The following is a 16,867-nucleotide window of genomic DNA, read 5'->3' on the forward strand; positions in this document are numbered from 1 at the left end:
AATATGTTAACGGAACACCATGAACAGGTTGGGCTGTGGTGAAGGGAGCCGGCATCGTCCAGAGGAAAGGAAGATTACCAGGGGATAGTTCAGCTCAAGTTGCCGAGCTAACGGCATTGACAGAGGCATTGAAATTGGCAGCAGGGAAACAGGTGAATATCTGTACCGATAGCAGCTATGCCTTTAGCATAGTACATGATTATATGGCAGCTTGGAGTAGAAGGGGGTATATTGCCTCGGGGGGGGGCAAACACATACAGCATGAGGACTTAGTAAATAAATTGGTAGCCACCTCGGGGCTACCCATGTAAACAGCAGCAGTAAAGGTAAAAGCCCATCAGCGAGGGGATTCCCCCACAGAAAAGGGAAATAGAGCCACAGATCGTGCAGCCAGAAAAGTGGTAGAGCAACAGATTGCAGCGGCAAACAAGAGCAACACAGAACCAGAAACACAGATAGACATAGCTGATATAACTGCATTGCCAGAAGATATAGATATATCCAAATTACATAAGGAAGTATCCCAGGAGGAGAAACAGCTATGGGAACGAGGGGGCACAAGAGAAAGGGCGGGGGGAATATGGAGGAAAGAGCAGCAACTATTTACACCAAGCTGTATACAACAATAAATAATGAAAATGTACCATGGTAGACAACACACAGGTAGATCCAATATGTTAAACAACCTCCAGCAATGCTGGTGGTGGCCCAGAATGAAACAAGCTGTGGACAGATTCTGTAGACATTACTCCATATGTACACAGTATAACATCGGGAAACCTGTCAAGGTAAAGTGGGGACATCAGCCGAGACCAAGAGGCCCAAGGGAGAAGTTGCAGATAGACTTCACTGGACCTCTACCGAAATCAAAGGGGAAAATTTACTGTTTGGTAATAATAGATCAATTAACTAGATGGGTTGAAGCATTCACCACTAGAGATTGTACGGCAACAACAGTAGCACGAATAATGGCAGAGGAGGTAGTAACATGATGGGGGGTCCCGCTGCAGATTGATTCAGACCAGGGAACACACTTTACAGGGAAGGTTATAAAGGAAACATGTCCATTATTAGGTCTCAGACAAAGGTTCCACATACCATACCACACTCAGAGTTCAGGGATGGTGGAAATGATGAACTGGACTTTGAAATTATCCTTAGCTAAAGCAATAGAAGACACGGGGAAGGGATGGGCAGAGCTACTCCCGAGCAAACTGATGAGAATTTGATCAACTCTGAATAGAACCACGGGGCTGATACCTTTCGAACTAATGACCAGACGAGCAATGACACTGCCGGAAGGAGTCGCTACTGGGGGTGAGGATGTAGTGCCCCTGAAGGATAGAATTAGGAGATTTATTAAACAATTGTGTACGCAATTACACTCTCTCAGACATGAGGCCAAATACCAACAGATTATACGGGATCTAGAACAGGATAAACAGGATGACCAGAAGGAGGTCCCAGCAATAGGTAGCAAGGTGATGGCACAAATAATACCAGCCAAACCAGGGCTAGCTCCCAGATGGTCAGGACCGTATGAAGCATTAATGAACAGTGACAAATATAGATGAGTCCGGAACAGGTAAAGGAAGATGGAAGCACTGGTCTCAGTTCAAAATATATAACAAAGACAATGAGTAAGCCAGAGATGGTGCCTTTTGAGGAGAGTGAGGAGTATGCTAGAAGGTATAAAGAATGGGAAGGGGAGTTTCTACATATATCAATGAAACGGCTGTGTATGATGATAATGATATACGCCATAGTTTGCATCTTCAGTTATGTCTGGAGACAGAGCCACAGACCAAGAAATGAACAAGGTGTACAGCAGTTTGAACTGATAGAACGGATAAGAATAGAATAATTCTAATTGGCTAGTGATGACCAGCCCCCTTTTTTGTAATTACAGGAACACTGGATGTCCGGAATGAGGTTGAACGTCCTCGCCTTGATCCTAGGGATGAACATAAGTATTGCTGTTGTCAAGCATGCTAAGCTTGAATAAAGGAGACTATGAAGGCATGAGAGCGGAATTGAGCAGAGAGGATTGGGAAAATAGATTAAAGGGTAAGACGGTACATGATCAGTGGTGTACATTTAAGGATTATTTTACAACTTCCAAAAAAAATATTCCACTGAGAAGAAAAGGGTTTAAAAGAAAATACAGCCATCCGTGGCTAAGTAAAGAAATTGAGGACAGTACTCTACTAAAAACAAGGGCATATAAGGTAGCCAAATCTAGTGGGAGGGTAGAGGATTGGGAAAACCTTAAAAGACAGCAAAAAATAACAAAAAGATTGATTAAGAAAAGGAAGATATATTATGAAAGTAAATTAGCAAAAAATATAAAAACAGATAGTAAGAGTTTATATAGTTATATAGAAAGAAAAAGGGTGGCTAAAGTAAATGTTGATCCCTTAGAGGATGAGACCGGGAAATTAATGGTGGGAAATATGGAGATGGCAAAAACACTGAATGAATATTTTGTATCAGTCTTTACAGTAGAAGACACTAAGAATATCCCAACACTGGACAAGCAGGTGGCTATAAGGGGGGAGGAGCTAAACACGATCAATACCTCTAAGGAAGTGGTACTCAGTAAAATAATGGGACTCAAGGCGGATAAATCACCTGGACCTGATGGCTCACATCCTAGGGTCTTGAGGGAAGTGGCGGTAGGGATTGTGGATGCATTGGTAATAATTTTCCAAAACTCCCTGGACTCAGCAAAGGTCCTGGCAGACTGGAAAACTGCTAATGTAACGCTCTTATTTAAAAAGGGTAGTAGACAGAAGGCTGGAAACTATATACCGGTTAGCCAAATATCTGTGGTAGGTAAAATATTGGAGTCCATTATTAAGGAGACAGTAACAGGACATTTGGTTAATCATAATTTAATAGGACAAAGTCAGCATGGTTTTATGAAGGGGAAGTCATGTTTGACAAATTTGCTGGAGTTCTTTGAGGAAGTAAAATATAGGGTGGATAAAGGGGAACCAGTGGGTGTAGTGTATTTAGACTTCCAAAAGGCATTTGACAAGGTGCCACACAAAAGATTATTGCTTAAGATAAAAAATCACGGGATTGGAGGTAATATTCTGGCATGGATAGAGGATTGGCTATCTAACAGAAGGCAGATAGTTGGGATAAATGGTTCATTCTCAGACTGGCAATCAGTAACTAGTGGTGTTCCGCAGGGGTCAGTGCTGGGTCCCCAAATCTTTACAATCTATATTAACGATTTGGAGGAGGGGACCGAGTGTAACATATCAAAGTTTGCAGATGATACTAAGATGGGAGGGAAAGTAGTGAGTGAGGAGGGCATAAAAAACTGCAAGGGGACATTGACAGGCTAAATAAGTGGGCAGAGATTTGGCAGGTGGAATACAATACTGGAAAGTGTGAGGTTATGCACCTTGGCAGAAAAATCGTAGAGCAAGTTATTATCTTAATGGCAAGAAACTGGAAAGTACTGAAGTACAAAGGTATCTCGGGGTCCTGGTGCACGAAACTCAAAAAATAGTATGCAGGTGCAGCAAGTGATTAAGAAGGCCAATGGAATGTTGGCTTTCATTGCTAGGGGGATAGAATATAAAAATAGGGAGGTATTGCTTCAGTTGTACAAGGCATTGGTGAGACCGCACCTGGAATATTGCATACAGTTTTGTGTCCATACTTAAGAAAATACATACTTGCTCTCGAGTCAGTACAAAGAAGGTTCACTCGGTTAATCCCGGGGATGAGGGGATGGACATATGAGGAGCGGTTGAGTAGATTGGGACTCTACTCATTGGAGTTCAGAAGAATGAGAGGCGATCTTATTGAAACATGTAAGATTGTGAAGGGGTTGGATCGGGTGGATGCGGGGAGGGTGTTCCCGATGATGGGTGAAACTAGAACTAGGAGGCATAGTCTTAGAATAAGGGGCTGCTCTTTCAAAACTGAGATGAGGAGGAACTACTTCACTCAGAGGGTGGTAGGTCCATGGAATATGCTGCCCCAAAAAGCTGTAGAAGCTACATCATTACATAAATTTAAAACAGAAATAGACAGTTTCCTAGAAGTAAAGGGAATAAAAGGTTATGGGGAGTGGGCAGGAATTTGGACATGAGTCTAGGTTCAGATCGATCATGGCCCTGTGGGTAGCGGAGCGGACCGAGGGGCCATGTAGTCTGATCCTGCTCCTATTTCGTGTGTCTAATTCTGTTAGATTTAGGCGATGGTTCTGTGATAGTAGATTGGCGGTTAGGATCAGATCAGCCATGATCTTATTGAATGGCGGAGCAGGTTCGAGGGGTCGATTGGCCTACTCCTGCTCCTATTTCTTATGTTCTTATGTTCTTATGTAGTAATAAGGAAAACACAGGATGAGGTGTATTTTAATGTGGCACATAGAGTTATTAAGCTTGCCATTAATACGAGTACTTTTGGGATGCCCGCAATATGTGACAATCATACGAATCAAATATGGAACTCACTGTGGGTAAAAAATTTAGAGGGTCCACAGGGAAAATCGATCTTACAGAGACATAAGAAACAGAGAGTATTGAAAACGGCCGGAGCAGGGTATGCGGCTGGGTTAGCAACAGTTAATAGCTTCGACATAGAAGGAGTAAACGAAAGAGAAGAAGAACTACAAGCAAAAATAGAGAAGTTACTAAAACAAGCCACTGGAAATAGCCAGCAATTGGCACTGGCAGGAAAACAAACAATAATGCATTTGTTGGGGGTGGAAGAGATAGTAGTCCCTCATGCAGAAAAAATCAAAACAATTATTGATCGACTTAACAATGCTTCTCGCCAAACCCATAAAAAATTAGTATATGCCATGTATGGCTCATGGCTATTGTCGAATGCTCAGCATAACATGAGGCAAATAAATAATGGACAGATCCCTGATTGGATGACAAATAAGGATCTGGAACCTTGGATTGACACAAATAAAATCTTAGGTAAGGGGCATAAAATGGGACAAGTGTACCGGGCAGGCAATTGTCTGACCCCATGCACTAAGGTGATTGGCTTTGTACTGGCTATCCCACAAATCCCAGAAGAGGGACAGCCCCTATACAACGTGATTAATATAGGAGAGATACAAAGGGAAAGTTGGGTTAATTATCATGATGTCCCCACCAAGGCACTTTGGGAAAAGGATGAAGACAATAACCAGAAGAATGTAACCATAAGGGGGGTGGTAATGGACGGGTGCCACCACAAGGGAAGGACATGGGCGTGCACACACCCACTCCCCCCACCGAGGGAGACACATCCAAGTGTGGAATTACAAAAATCACCAATTGCACCCTTGAGGTACACCGGCAAGGGTAGCACCAAGGAACAATGGGACATTTTTTGTCACCACAACTGAACAGAAATGTCAAATCAAAATCAAATCAAATCAATCAAATCAACTTTTATTTTCATTGTCAGTGCACAAGTGCAGTGCAACGAAATGTAGGCTTGCGGCTCCCGAGAGTGTACATTTGGATTAAGACATTTAAACATTCAACATACATTTGGCTTGCAGTATATTAACATAAACATAACCATAATAAAGTGCATTGGCAGATGTGCAGGCTTTAGAGTTTATTTGTGGAGTTCAGTAGGATGACAGCCCTGGGAAAGAAGCTGTTCCTAAATCTGGTCGTATGGGTGCGAATGCATCTGTAGCATCTCCCAGATGGCAAGAGGGAGAACAGACTGTGGCTGGGGTGGGTAGGGTCTTTGATGATGGACCGTGACCTCCGTAGACAGCGTTTCTGGTATATGTGCTCTATGGTCGGTATCCGGGTGCCGGTTGGGCAGTTTTGACTAGTCGCTGCAGGGCTTTCCGGTCATAGTAGCTACAGCTGCCATACCATACTGTTATACAGTTTGTCAGGATGCTCTCTATAGTGCAGCGGTAAAAGTTAGAGAGGATCAGGGGTGACAGGTTACATCCCTTCAGCCTCCTTAGGAAATAGAGGCGCTGCTGGGCCTTCTTCACCAGAGAGGAGGTGTTGAGGGACCAGGAGAGGTCTTCCATGATGTGGACTCCGAGGAACTTAATATGAATATCAAGATCTGATTTGTCCCATTCCCCAACCAAACTTTTGTTTTGATCCAAATTATCTACACAGATAGGACACCAATATATACACCCACCAAGACCACAGGAAAAAAAAACCTAGTCACTTGGTAATATGGGACATAATAAAGGGGTTGAAACTTATGTCATACCAGAGGCCAAGGCAATTTCTAAGTTAGAGGAAGAGGAAGCTTGGAAGAAATTATGGCAGGAAACGAAGGAAGTTTTAAAGTATTATCATAAAATAGAAGAAGACTTAAAGAAACAACAAAAAGACATTGGTACAACATTAGTGGAAACTCCTTGGTCCAATAAGTTCTGGAACTGGGGGCTAAATGTCGATATACACCCCTGGATAAGGATCATGTCACACGTGTTGGTAGTTGTGCAAGGCGCCGTATTATTGACATTTTGTTCTTACATTGTGGATATTGCGAGAACCAAAACCTAGCACAAGCCATAACCAAACAAATAAAGAAGGAAGGAGAGAAATAAATACTGTTGCTAACCACCAAAAATCAAGGGGTAGGGCATGAGAAGAATTATTATGAAAACTGTGTTTAGGATTGTGGAAGTATGGGTACTAGACACCAGGGCTTGGTACCACTAGGGCGACGGTACTCATAGCAACCAATCCTAAACTGTAGCATATTGGCCATATTGGATCAAAGTGACGAATGGGCCATAAGGGGGGACTGAAGTAACCAAATTACTGCTTTAGTTTAGATTTGTATGTTAGAATACGTATAATGTAGCACCAATGTACAAGGTGGAGGTAATGAGTTAATCCATACCCTGAGATAAATGATATATAGGTCTGTATATTGCGTTTACCCAGCTAAGCTTTAAGAACATGATTAAGTGACTTCAAATGCTGAGAAATTAAACTGCAGAGCAACTCGTGGGAAGGTTGGGGAGGATGTCTGTTCAGCCAAGCAAGGCAACACATATACAAGATAACATACTTAAGAATTAGTATGTTGTAAACTCACAACAGGCTTCCATTCTTCAAAGTATGGTGGGACTAATCAGAATGTGCTTGTTTTGCAGACGTAACCCGAGAACAAGGCCAAAAGTCTGTGCTTTGAACAGACTTAATGAGGACTGTTATCTTAAAGAAAACATGTAAAAAGCAAACCACCTGGTCAGAGACAAATGGATGGTTGTAAAGTAACAGATTAAGATTAGGCCCCAGTCACAGAATGTGACAGGACCAACTGATAACAGAACTGCGAGTTTGTAGGCGGCAGGAAGGATTAAATGTCATGGTTTATAATTGCCATTTAGCTATAACTCTGTATATGCTGATAAGCTTTGCACCCGCCCCCAGGGGAGGGGTTTGATTTTTATGTAATTGTGAATGTTGCTCAGATATCGGTGGAGTTGGATTCAGACAGCAATCTGAAAGGTTCTCCCCAGGCCTGCGAGTTAAAATCGTTTTGAACCATAACTCTGAGTCTGTCATCTTTTCCAGGGATGGTGTGAGCATCGATCTTGCATATCACTTGGTCCGCAAAACACCTACAACAGGCGAGAACATGGCAGATGGAATATAATGTGGGTAAATGTGAAATTATCCAGTTTGTTAGAAAAAACAGAAAGACAGAGTATTTCCTAAATAGTGAAAGATTGGGAAATGCAAATGCTGAAAGGGACCTGGGTGTCCTTGTACATGAGTCACTAAAAGTGAATGTGCAGGTGCAGCAAGCCATTAGGAAGGCAAGTGGTATGCTGACCTTCATTACAAGAGGATTTGAGTCCAGGACTAAAGATGTCTTACTCCAATTATATCGGGCCTTGATGAGACCACACCTGGAGTACTGTGTACAATTTTGGTATCCTTACCTAAGGAAGGATATACTTGCCATAGAGGGAGTGCAACGAAGGTTCACGAGATTGATTCCTGGGATGGTGGGACTGTCGTATGAGAAGAGATTGAATAAACTGGGCCTGTATTCTCTTGAATTCAGAAGAATGAGAGGGGATCTCATTGAAGCATACAAAATTATTACAGGGCTTGTTAGGATGGATGCTGGGAGAATGTTTCCCTTGGCTGCGGAGTCTAGAACCAGGAGCCACAGCCTCAAAATAAAGGGTAGGCCATTCAGGACTGAGATGATAAGAAATGTCTTCACACAGAGGGTGGTGAATCTTTGGAATTCTCTACCCCAGAGGGCAGTGGAGGCTCAGTCATTGGGTATATTCAAAACAGAAGTCGATAGATTTCTGACTAGTAAGGGCATCAAGGGATATGGAGATAGGGCCAGTGAATGGAGTTGAGGTCGTTGATCAGCCATGATTTTAATGAATGGCAGAGCAGACTCAAAGGGCCGAATGGCCTACTCCTGCTCCTATTTCTTATGTTCTTACATTCTAACAGAAGACAAACTTCAAACTGGAACTGGACAATAAACAAGAGCAGAAAATGGAATGGCTGCAGCCCCACCCCCCTCCTCCGTTTTCTCCAGAGAAATTGAAATAAATTCACGCGGAAAAAGCAAAGTCAAAGCAGAAATAGTTCAACACGGACAGTAATGTCCAATCCCCTTCTCCCCATTCAGTCAATTGCAGAAACCTCTTATGGTGCAGTGAGCTATTTACTTCATGTGTAGGTAATTAATTACAGATCTCGAGCACAATTATCCAGGATTTTCAGAATGCTGAATATTGCATTATTATTCTCAAATTTCAGGTCCGTATTTAATCTGGTCATTGACCAAATAAATGCACTGGTTAGTTTGATGTAGCTCTCCTCCTGTTTGTTGATTTGAATCCAATTGTAGGCATGGTGTCAGTGCAGGTTGTTTGATTTACTTTGCACGTCAACTTACATTTATATTTCATCTTAAATGTAGAAAAACCTCCCAAGGCGCTTCAGAGTAGTGACCGTCAAAGAAAATTTGACACCGAACCACATAAGGAGACATTAGGACACGTTTCAAAAAGCTTTATTAAAGAAGTAGGTTTAAAGGAGCATCTTAAAGGAGGAGAGAGAGGTGGAGATGTGGAGAGGTTTAGACATAGAGACCTAGAAAAATAGGAGCAGGAGTAGGCCATTCAGCCTTTCGAGCGTGCTCTGTCATTCAATATGATAATGGCTGATCCTCTATCTCAATACCATATTCCTGCTCTCTCCCCATACCCCTTGATGCCTTTTGTGTATAGAAATCTATCTATCTCCTTCTGAAATATATTCAGTGACTTGGTCTCCACAGCCTTCTGTGGTAGAGAATTCCACAGGTTCACCACCCTCTGTGTGAAGAAAATTCTACTCATCTTAGTCCAAAATATCCTACCCTATATCCTGAGACTGTGACCCCTCGTTCTAGACCCCCCAGACTGGGGAAACATGCTCCCTGCATCCAGTCTGTCTAGCCCTGTCAGGATTATATACGTTTCAATGAGACCACCTCTCATTCTAAAACTAACCCTAACCCGAACCCTAATGCTAACCCTAACCATAACTCTAAACTCTAGTGAATATAGGCCGAGTCGACCCAATCTCTCTTCTTACGACAGCCCTACCTTCCCAGGAATCAGTCTGGTGAATCTTCGCTGCACTCCCTCTATGGCAAGTATAACCTTTCTTTGGTAAGGAGACCAAAATTGCACACAATCCTACAGGTGTGGTCTCACCAAGGCCCTCTATAACTGTAGTAAGACATCCTTGCTGTTTGATCCGCTATCAATAACTCAAAAGACTGAGATTAAGTGAGTAACTAACAGGCTTTTATTAACAAGAGAATGAAGGTGTGCCTCGAGTGGTCGACCAGTCCAGAATACAGAGGGACTGTGGAGCAGTCACCTTTATACCTGGACTCGTGGGAGGAGTCAGCCGAGGCATGTACAGGCATGTACACAGTGGAATGCAAACAGTGGTTTACCACATTCACCCCTTGTTTAAAAATGAGTCCAGCGGGGTGAAGTCTATTAAAAGTTAGTGTATTGTAGTCTCTCCAGAGGTCTTGTCTGCCGCTGTGATTGACGTGGCGACGGCAGGGATAGTGAAGCTTCCGGCGTCGAGTCCCGCGTAGGCTGGGGCACTGGTATGTAGTCCTCATGGGTGTCGAGCGGGTCGCGGGGACCAGGCCTGCCATCTGCTGGGGCTGGATATTGGATCGTGGTGGGGGGTGGTAGTGGGTTGTGAGTTACTGCGGCCCCCGAGGGTGCGAGGTCTCGTATGGAGACTGTGTCCTCCCGCCCGTCCGGGTACGCAATGTAAGCATACTGGGGGTTGGCGTGGAGGAGGTCGACCCTCTCGACCAGAGGTTCCGTTTTATGGGTCCTCACGTGTCTTCTCAGTAGGACCGGCCCTCGGGACGTCAGCCATGGCGGTAGCGATGTCCCTGACGTGGACTTCCTTGGGAAGACAAACATTTTCTCATGAGGGGAGTGTTAGTGGCAGTGCAGAGCAGTGACCGAATAGAGTGGAGTGCATCGGGGAGTAAACCCTGCCAGCGGGAGGTCGGGAGGCCCCTATACTTTAACGCTAGCAGGGCGGCCTTCCAAACTGTCACAATCTCTCTTTCCACCTGTCCGTTCCCCCGGGGGTTGTAACTGGTGGTCCTGCTTGTGGCAATACCCCTAGCGAGCAGGTACTGGTGGAGTTCGTCGCTCATAAACGATGAGCCCTGGTCGCTATGGATATAGCTGGGGAAACCAAACAGGGTGAAGAGGTCGTTCAGACATTTAATGACCATGGCACTGGTCATGTCTGGGCAGGGGATGGCGAATGGGAAACGGGTGTACTCATCAATAATGTTGAGGAAGTACACCTTGCGGTCGGAGGAAGGGAGAGGCCCTTTAAAATCGACGCTCAGGTGCTCGAAGGGGCGAGTGGCTTTTATCAGGTGAGCCCTGTCTGGTCGATAAAAGTGCGGTTTGCACTCAGCACAGACTTGGCAGTTCCTGGTCATGGTCCTGACCTCCTCAATGGAGTAAGGCTGGTTGTGGGCCTTGATGAAGTGGAAGAACCTGGTGACCCCCGGGTGGCAGAGGTCATTGTGGAGGGCCCGCAGTCTATCGATCTGCACGCTGGCGCAAGTGCCACGTGATAGAGCATCTGGGGGTTCATTGAGCTTCCCGGGTCGGTACAAGATCTCATAATTGTAGGTGGAAAGTTCGATTCTCCACCTCAAGATCTTGTCGTTTATGATTTTGCCCCTCTGCTTGTTGTTAAACATAAAAGCAACTGAACGCTGGTCAGTGAGCAGGGTAAATCGTTTTCCGGCCAGGTAGTGCCTCCAATGACGCACGGCCTCCACAATAGCCTGGGCCTCCTTCTCAACAGCAGAGTGTCTGGTCTCCGGGCCCTGGAGGGTTCGTGAAAAGAAGGCCACGGGTCTCCCCGCCTGATTAAGGGTAGCGGCCAGGGCAAAGTCGGACGCGTCGCTTTCCACCTGGAAGGGGATGGATTCGTCCACTGCGTGCATGGTGGCTTTGGCAATGTCTTCCTTGATACGGTGGAAGGCTAAGCGGGCCTCTGCTGTCACGGGAAAGGAGGTGGACTTGATCAGCGGACGGGCCTTGTCCGCATAGTAGGGGACCCACTGGGCGAATTAGGAGAAATACCCTAGGCACCTCTTCAGGGCCTTGAGGCAGTGGGGCAGTGGGAGTCCCAAAAGGGGACGCATCCGGTCGGGGTTGGGACCGATGACTCCGTGTTCCACAACACAGCCAAGGATGGTGAGGTGGGTTGTGCGAAATATGCACTTCTCCTTGTTATACGTCAGGTTCAGGAGTTGGGCGGTGCGGAGGAATTTTTCGAGGTTTGCGTCATTGTCCTGCAAGTCATGGCCGCAGATGGTCACATTGTCCAGATATGGGAAAGTGGCCTGCAATGCATTTTGATCGACCATCCTGTCCATCTCCCTTTGGAAGACAGAGACCCCATTGGTGACGCCAAAGGGAACCCTAAGGAAGTGATAGAGGCGGCCGTTTGCCTCAAAGGCAGTATACTGGCGGTCCTCAGGGCGGATAGGGAGCTGGTGGTATGCTGATTTCAGGTCAATGGTCGAGAAGACGCGGTATTGCGCAATCTGCTTGACCATATCAGCTATGCGGGGGAGTGGGTAATCATCCAGCAGAGTGTAGCGATTTATTGTCTGGCTGTAGTCGATGACCAGGCGCTGCTTCTCGCCGGTCTTAACGACCACAACCTGGGCTTGCCAGGGGCTGGTGCTGCCCTCAATAATCCCCTCCTTCAGGAGCCGCTCCACTTCGGTTTTGATGAAAACCCTGTCCCCGGCACTCTATTGCCTGCTCTTTGTGGCGATGGGCTTACAGTCGGGGGTGAGCTTAGCAAACAGTGTGGGGGGGGTGACTCTGAGTGTGGAGAGGTTGCATCTGGTGCATGGCGGGCAATTTTGAAGCTGCTGGCTGCGGACTGTGAGTGGGGGGAGGGGTCCACCATATGCCATCGTAACACTTTTAAGGTGGCACTGAAAATCTAACCCCAGTAGAACGGCAGCGCAGAGGTGGGGCATGACCAGAAGTTTAAAATTATCGTACACAGTCCCATCTACTACGAGTGTCACCACGCAGTAGCCACCAATGTCCGCCGACTGGGACTCGGAGACCATAGAAATCCGCTGGTGCGCAGGCAGGAATGGGAGAGAGCAACGCCGCACCGTGTTGGGGTGGATGAAGCTCTCCGTGCTCCCAGAGTCAAAAAGGCAGATTGCTTTGTGACCATTTACCTTAATGTCCATTGTGGACCGGGCCAGTTGGTGTGTAACGGAGGCCAGCGTAGGGGTCGGTGTGTCGCTGCGGGTATCAGATGAGGTGGTGTTGGGGGCCTGTTGTGTCCCGGCTGTTGTCCAAGATGGCGGCGTCCATGATCCCCATGTGGCTGGAGGCATCCAAAATGGCTGATGTTCTGGTGGTTCGCACATGGCTGGGGAGGCACAAGATGGCGGCCCGCACGGCCTACACGTTCCCGCAGCCAGAGCAGATCGCATTTTTCGCCGGGCAGCGCACTCTGGGGTGTTTGGCCTGGCCACAGAAGTAGCATTTCTGGCCTTGGGGCACTGCTGTCTGGCCTTGGGACACTGCTGCGGTAGTTGGGCCATAGCTGGGATGTGGCTGGGGTGGCACGGCGCTATGAGACGGTCTTACCGCGTCCCAGGCTGTTGTTCCCTGCGGCGTCCACGGTGCAGAGGTGTAGGCATCCATGCCCCGGTAGGCTGCGTCCAATGATAGTGCGAGTTCAGACGCCTTGTTGAGATCGAGGTCACTCTGCTCCAACAGTCGCTGTCGGGTGTAATTGGACCTGTGGCCTGCTACAAAAGCGTCCCGGATAAGTTCCTCTGTGTACACGGCGGCCTTTACATCCTTACAACCACAGGCCCGGCCAAGCACAGACAGTGCCTGAAGGTATTCCTCGGTCGATTCCCCAGGTTGTTGGTTACGACTCCCCAGGAGGTGCCTAGTGTACACCTCCTTCACTGGGCCCGTGTACTGGTCCTTGAGGAGCTTGATAGCATCCACGTATGAGGTTGCGTCCTGGATGACCGAGTACACTCGGTGGTTCACTTTGGAGGTCAGGACATCCAGTTTGTCCTCATCCGATTAGAGCGTTGCAGCGGAGGCGATCAGGAATTTTTCAAAACACCTAAGCCAGTGAGTAAACTTGGTGGATGAGTCCGCCTCCCGATGATCTAAGTCCAGGCATGCTGGTGTGAGGATCTTCTCCATTATAAAAATCCTGTTAATAAAATTGATGCGCTATCAATAACTCAAAAGACTGAGATTAAGCGAGTAACTAACAGGCTTTTATTAACAAGAGAATGAAGGTGTGCCTCGAGTGGTCGACCGGTTCAGAATACAGAGGGACTGTGGAGCAGTCACCTTTATACCTGGACTCGTGGGAGGAGTCAGCCGAGGCATGTACAGGCATGTACACAGTGGAATACAAACAGTGGTTTACCACACTGTTGTACTCAAATTCTCTTGCAATGAATGCCAACATACCATTTGCCTTCCTAATTGCTTGCTGCACCTGCATGTTTGCTTTCAATGACTGGTGTACAAGGACACCCAGGTCCCTCTCTACATGAACATTTCCCAATCTATCACCATTTAAATAATACTCTGCCTTTCTGTTTTTCCTGCCGAAGTGGTTTCCTCCCACAGTCCAAAGATGTGTGGGTTAGGATGATTGGCTATGATAAATTGACCCTTAGTGTTAGGGGGATTAAATACGTGGGGATAGGGTGGGATATGTGTCGGTGCAGGCTCGATGGGCCGAAATGGCCTCTATCTGCACTGTGGGGTTTCTGTGATTCTGTGATTCTGTGAACATCACATTCATCCTTGTTATATTGCATCTGCCATGTATTTGCCCACTCACTCAACTTGTCTAAATCGCCTTGAAGCCTCTTTGCATCCTCCTCACAACTCACAATCCCAGCTAATTTCTTGTGATCAGCAAACTTGGAAATATTACATTTGTTTCCCACATCGATATCATTGATATATATTGGCCCAGAAATTTGTGTTGGGGGCTTCCCACGGGTTCAAGCCCCCGATCTGCACTTACCTTGCGCACCGGCTGTTGAGCTGTGGGCCCCCATGGAATTCCAATCCGGGACCTGGTCCAGCTGCCGGCGTGCAGTGCTTGCATATCCCAGGGGCGCAGTTAGTTCGATGCGTCCCCTGGGATCATGTGGGCCATGGGGAGTCAATCGGAGCAGGGAATGCTCCATTCATAATTCTGACAGGAAGTGCTGTCAAGCCTTTTAAATACTACGGTCCCAAAGCAGCACTAAATCTTCAAATACATTTTTTTTTTAAATCACTTTTTAAAAATAACCTATAAATTACATTAAATAACTATTTTAAACAATCATTTAAATTTTTGAAAAAAATAATTTTATTTCCTAACGGGGCTAAAAATAAACTTACGTTGCTTTAAAGTATTTAAAAATAATAAACCTGTGGAAAAAATGTTTTAATTTTAATTAATTCACCACTTACCTTGTAAAAAGCAGGCCTTACGCCTGCATTTTACATTTCTAAATTCTGCAGGCTTACCCTCCCGGAGAAACCTGGTAAAAAAAACAAAGTTCGATGTGCACTCACAGCCTCTACTGCGCAAGCATTCGATCCCTTACCCCCTCCTTTCAGGGGAACAGATTAACCGGTTTTCCGCGCATGCGCAGTGCATGCAGCAAACTGCCACTTCCATTGGGCCTACGGGTGAGTACCCCGTGCATACTCACCCGTGGAGACCTGAATTTCTGGGCCATTGTGAATAGCTGGGGCCCAAGCACTGATCCCTGCGATACCCCACTAGTCACTCGCCTGCCACCCCGAAAAAGCCCCATTTATTCCTACTCTTTGTTTAGAGAGGGAAGTCCAGAGCTTAGGGACCAGACAGATGAAGTCACTGCTGCCAATGTTGGGGCGATTGAAATCAGGGATGCTCAAGGGGCCTGAACTGGAGGGGGACAGAGATATCGGGGGGTTATCGAGCTGGAAGAGGTTACAGAGGTAGGGAGGGGTGAGGTTGCAGAGGGATTTTAAAACAAGGATGTGAATTTTACAAGCGAGGCATTGCCAGACTGTGACCTGATTTGTCTGATCTAGCACAAGGGCAATGGGTGAATGGGACTTGGTGCTGGACATGATGCAGGCTGCAGAGCTTTGGATGAGCTCAATTTATGTAGGGTGCAAGGTGGGAGTGTGGCCAGGAGAGCATTGGAATGGTCCTGCCTGGAGGTTAAAAAAAATGCCTGGATGATGGTTTCAGCAGCAGATGAGCTGAGGCAGGGGCGGAGTCGGGCGATGTTACGGAGGTGGAAGTATGCGGTCTTGATGATGGAGGGGATATAATGTCGGAAGCTGTGCTCAGGCTCAAATATGACACCAAGAGTGGTTCAGCCTCAGACAGATGCTCGGGAGAGAGATGGAGTCAGTGGCAAGGTAACAGAGTTTGTGACGAGGACTGAAGACAATGACCTCAGTGTTCCCGTTATTTAATTGGAGGAAATTTTTGCTCATCCAGTCCCGGATGTCGGAAAAGCAGGGTGACAGATCAGAGGCAGTGGAGGGATCTAGACAGGTGGTGGTGAGGTAGAGCTGGTTGTCATTGGCATGCATTTGGAATCAGAAGATTTTATCAGATGATGTCGTTGAGGGGCAGCATGTACCTGAGAAATACGAGGGGCCAAATATCTTGGGGGACTCAAAGCTAATGCTGCAGTCATGGGATGAATCATAGAATCATAGAAATTTACAGCACGGAAGGAGGCCATCTCAGGCCATCGTGCCCACGCCGGCCGACAAAAAATTATCCAGCCTAATCCCACCTTCCAGCTCGTAGTCCATAGTCCTGTAAGTTACAGCACTTCAAGTGCACATCCAAGCACATTTTAAATGTGTTGAGGATTTCTGCCTCTACCACCCTTTCAGGAAGTGGGTTCCAGATGCCCACCTACCTCTGGGTGAAGAAATTTCTCCTCATCTCCCCATTAAACCTCCTACCAATTACTTTAAATCTATGATGCCATGGTTGTTGACCTGTCTGCTAAGGGAAATAGGTCCTTCATATCCACTCTATCTAGGCTCCTCAAAATTTTATACAACTCATTAAAGTCTTCCCTCAGCCTTCTCTCTTCCAAAGAAAACAAACCCAGCCTATGCAATCTTTTCTCATAGCTAGAATTCTCCAGTCCAGGCAACATCCTCATCAATCTCCTCTGTACCGTCTCTAGTGCAGTCACATATTTCCTGGAATGTGGTGACCAGAGCTCTAGCTGTGGCCTTTGCCACAAGTGTTTCTCTGGCTATGACTGGATT

This window comes from Somniosus microcephalus, unplaced genomic scaffold (genome assembly GCF_052327205.1).
Source record: "Somniosus microcephalus isolate GS21.2 unplaced genomic scaffold, FLI_Smic_1.0 unresolved_chr1, whole genome shotgun sequence".
Taxonomy (NCBI): Eukaryota; Metazoa; Chordata; class Chondrichthyes; order Squaliformes; family Somniosidae; genus Somniosus; species Somniosus microcephalus.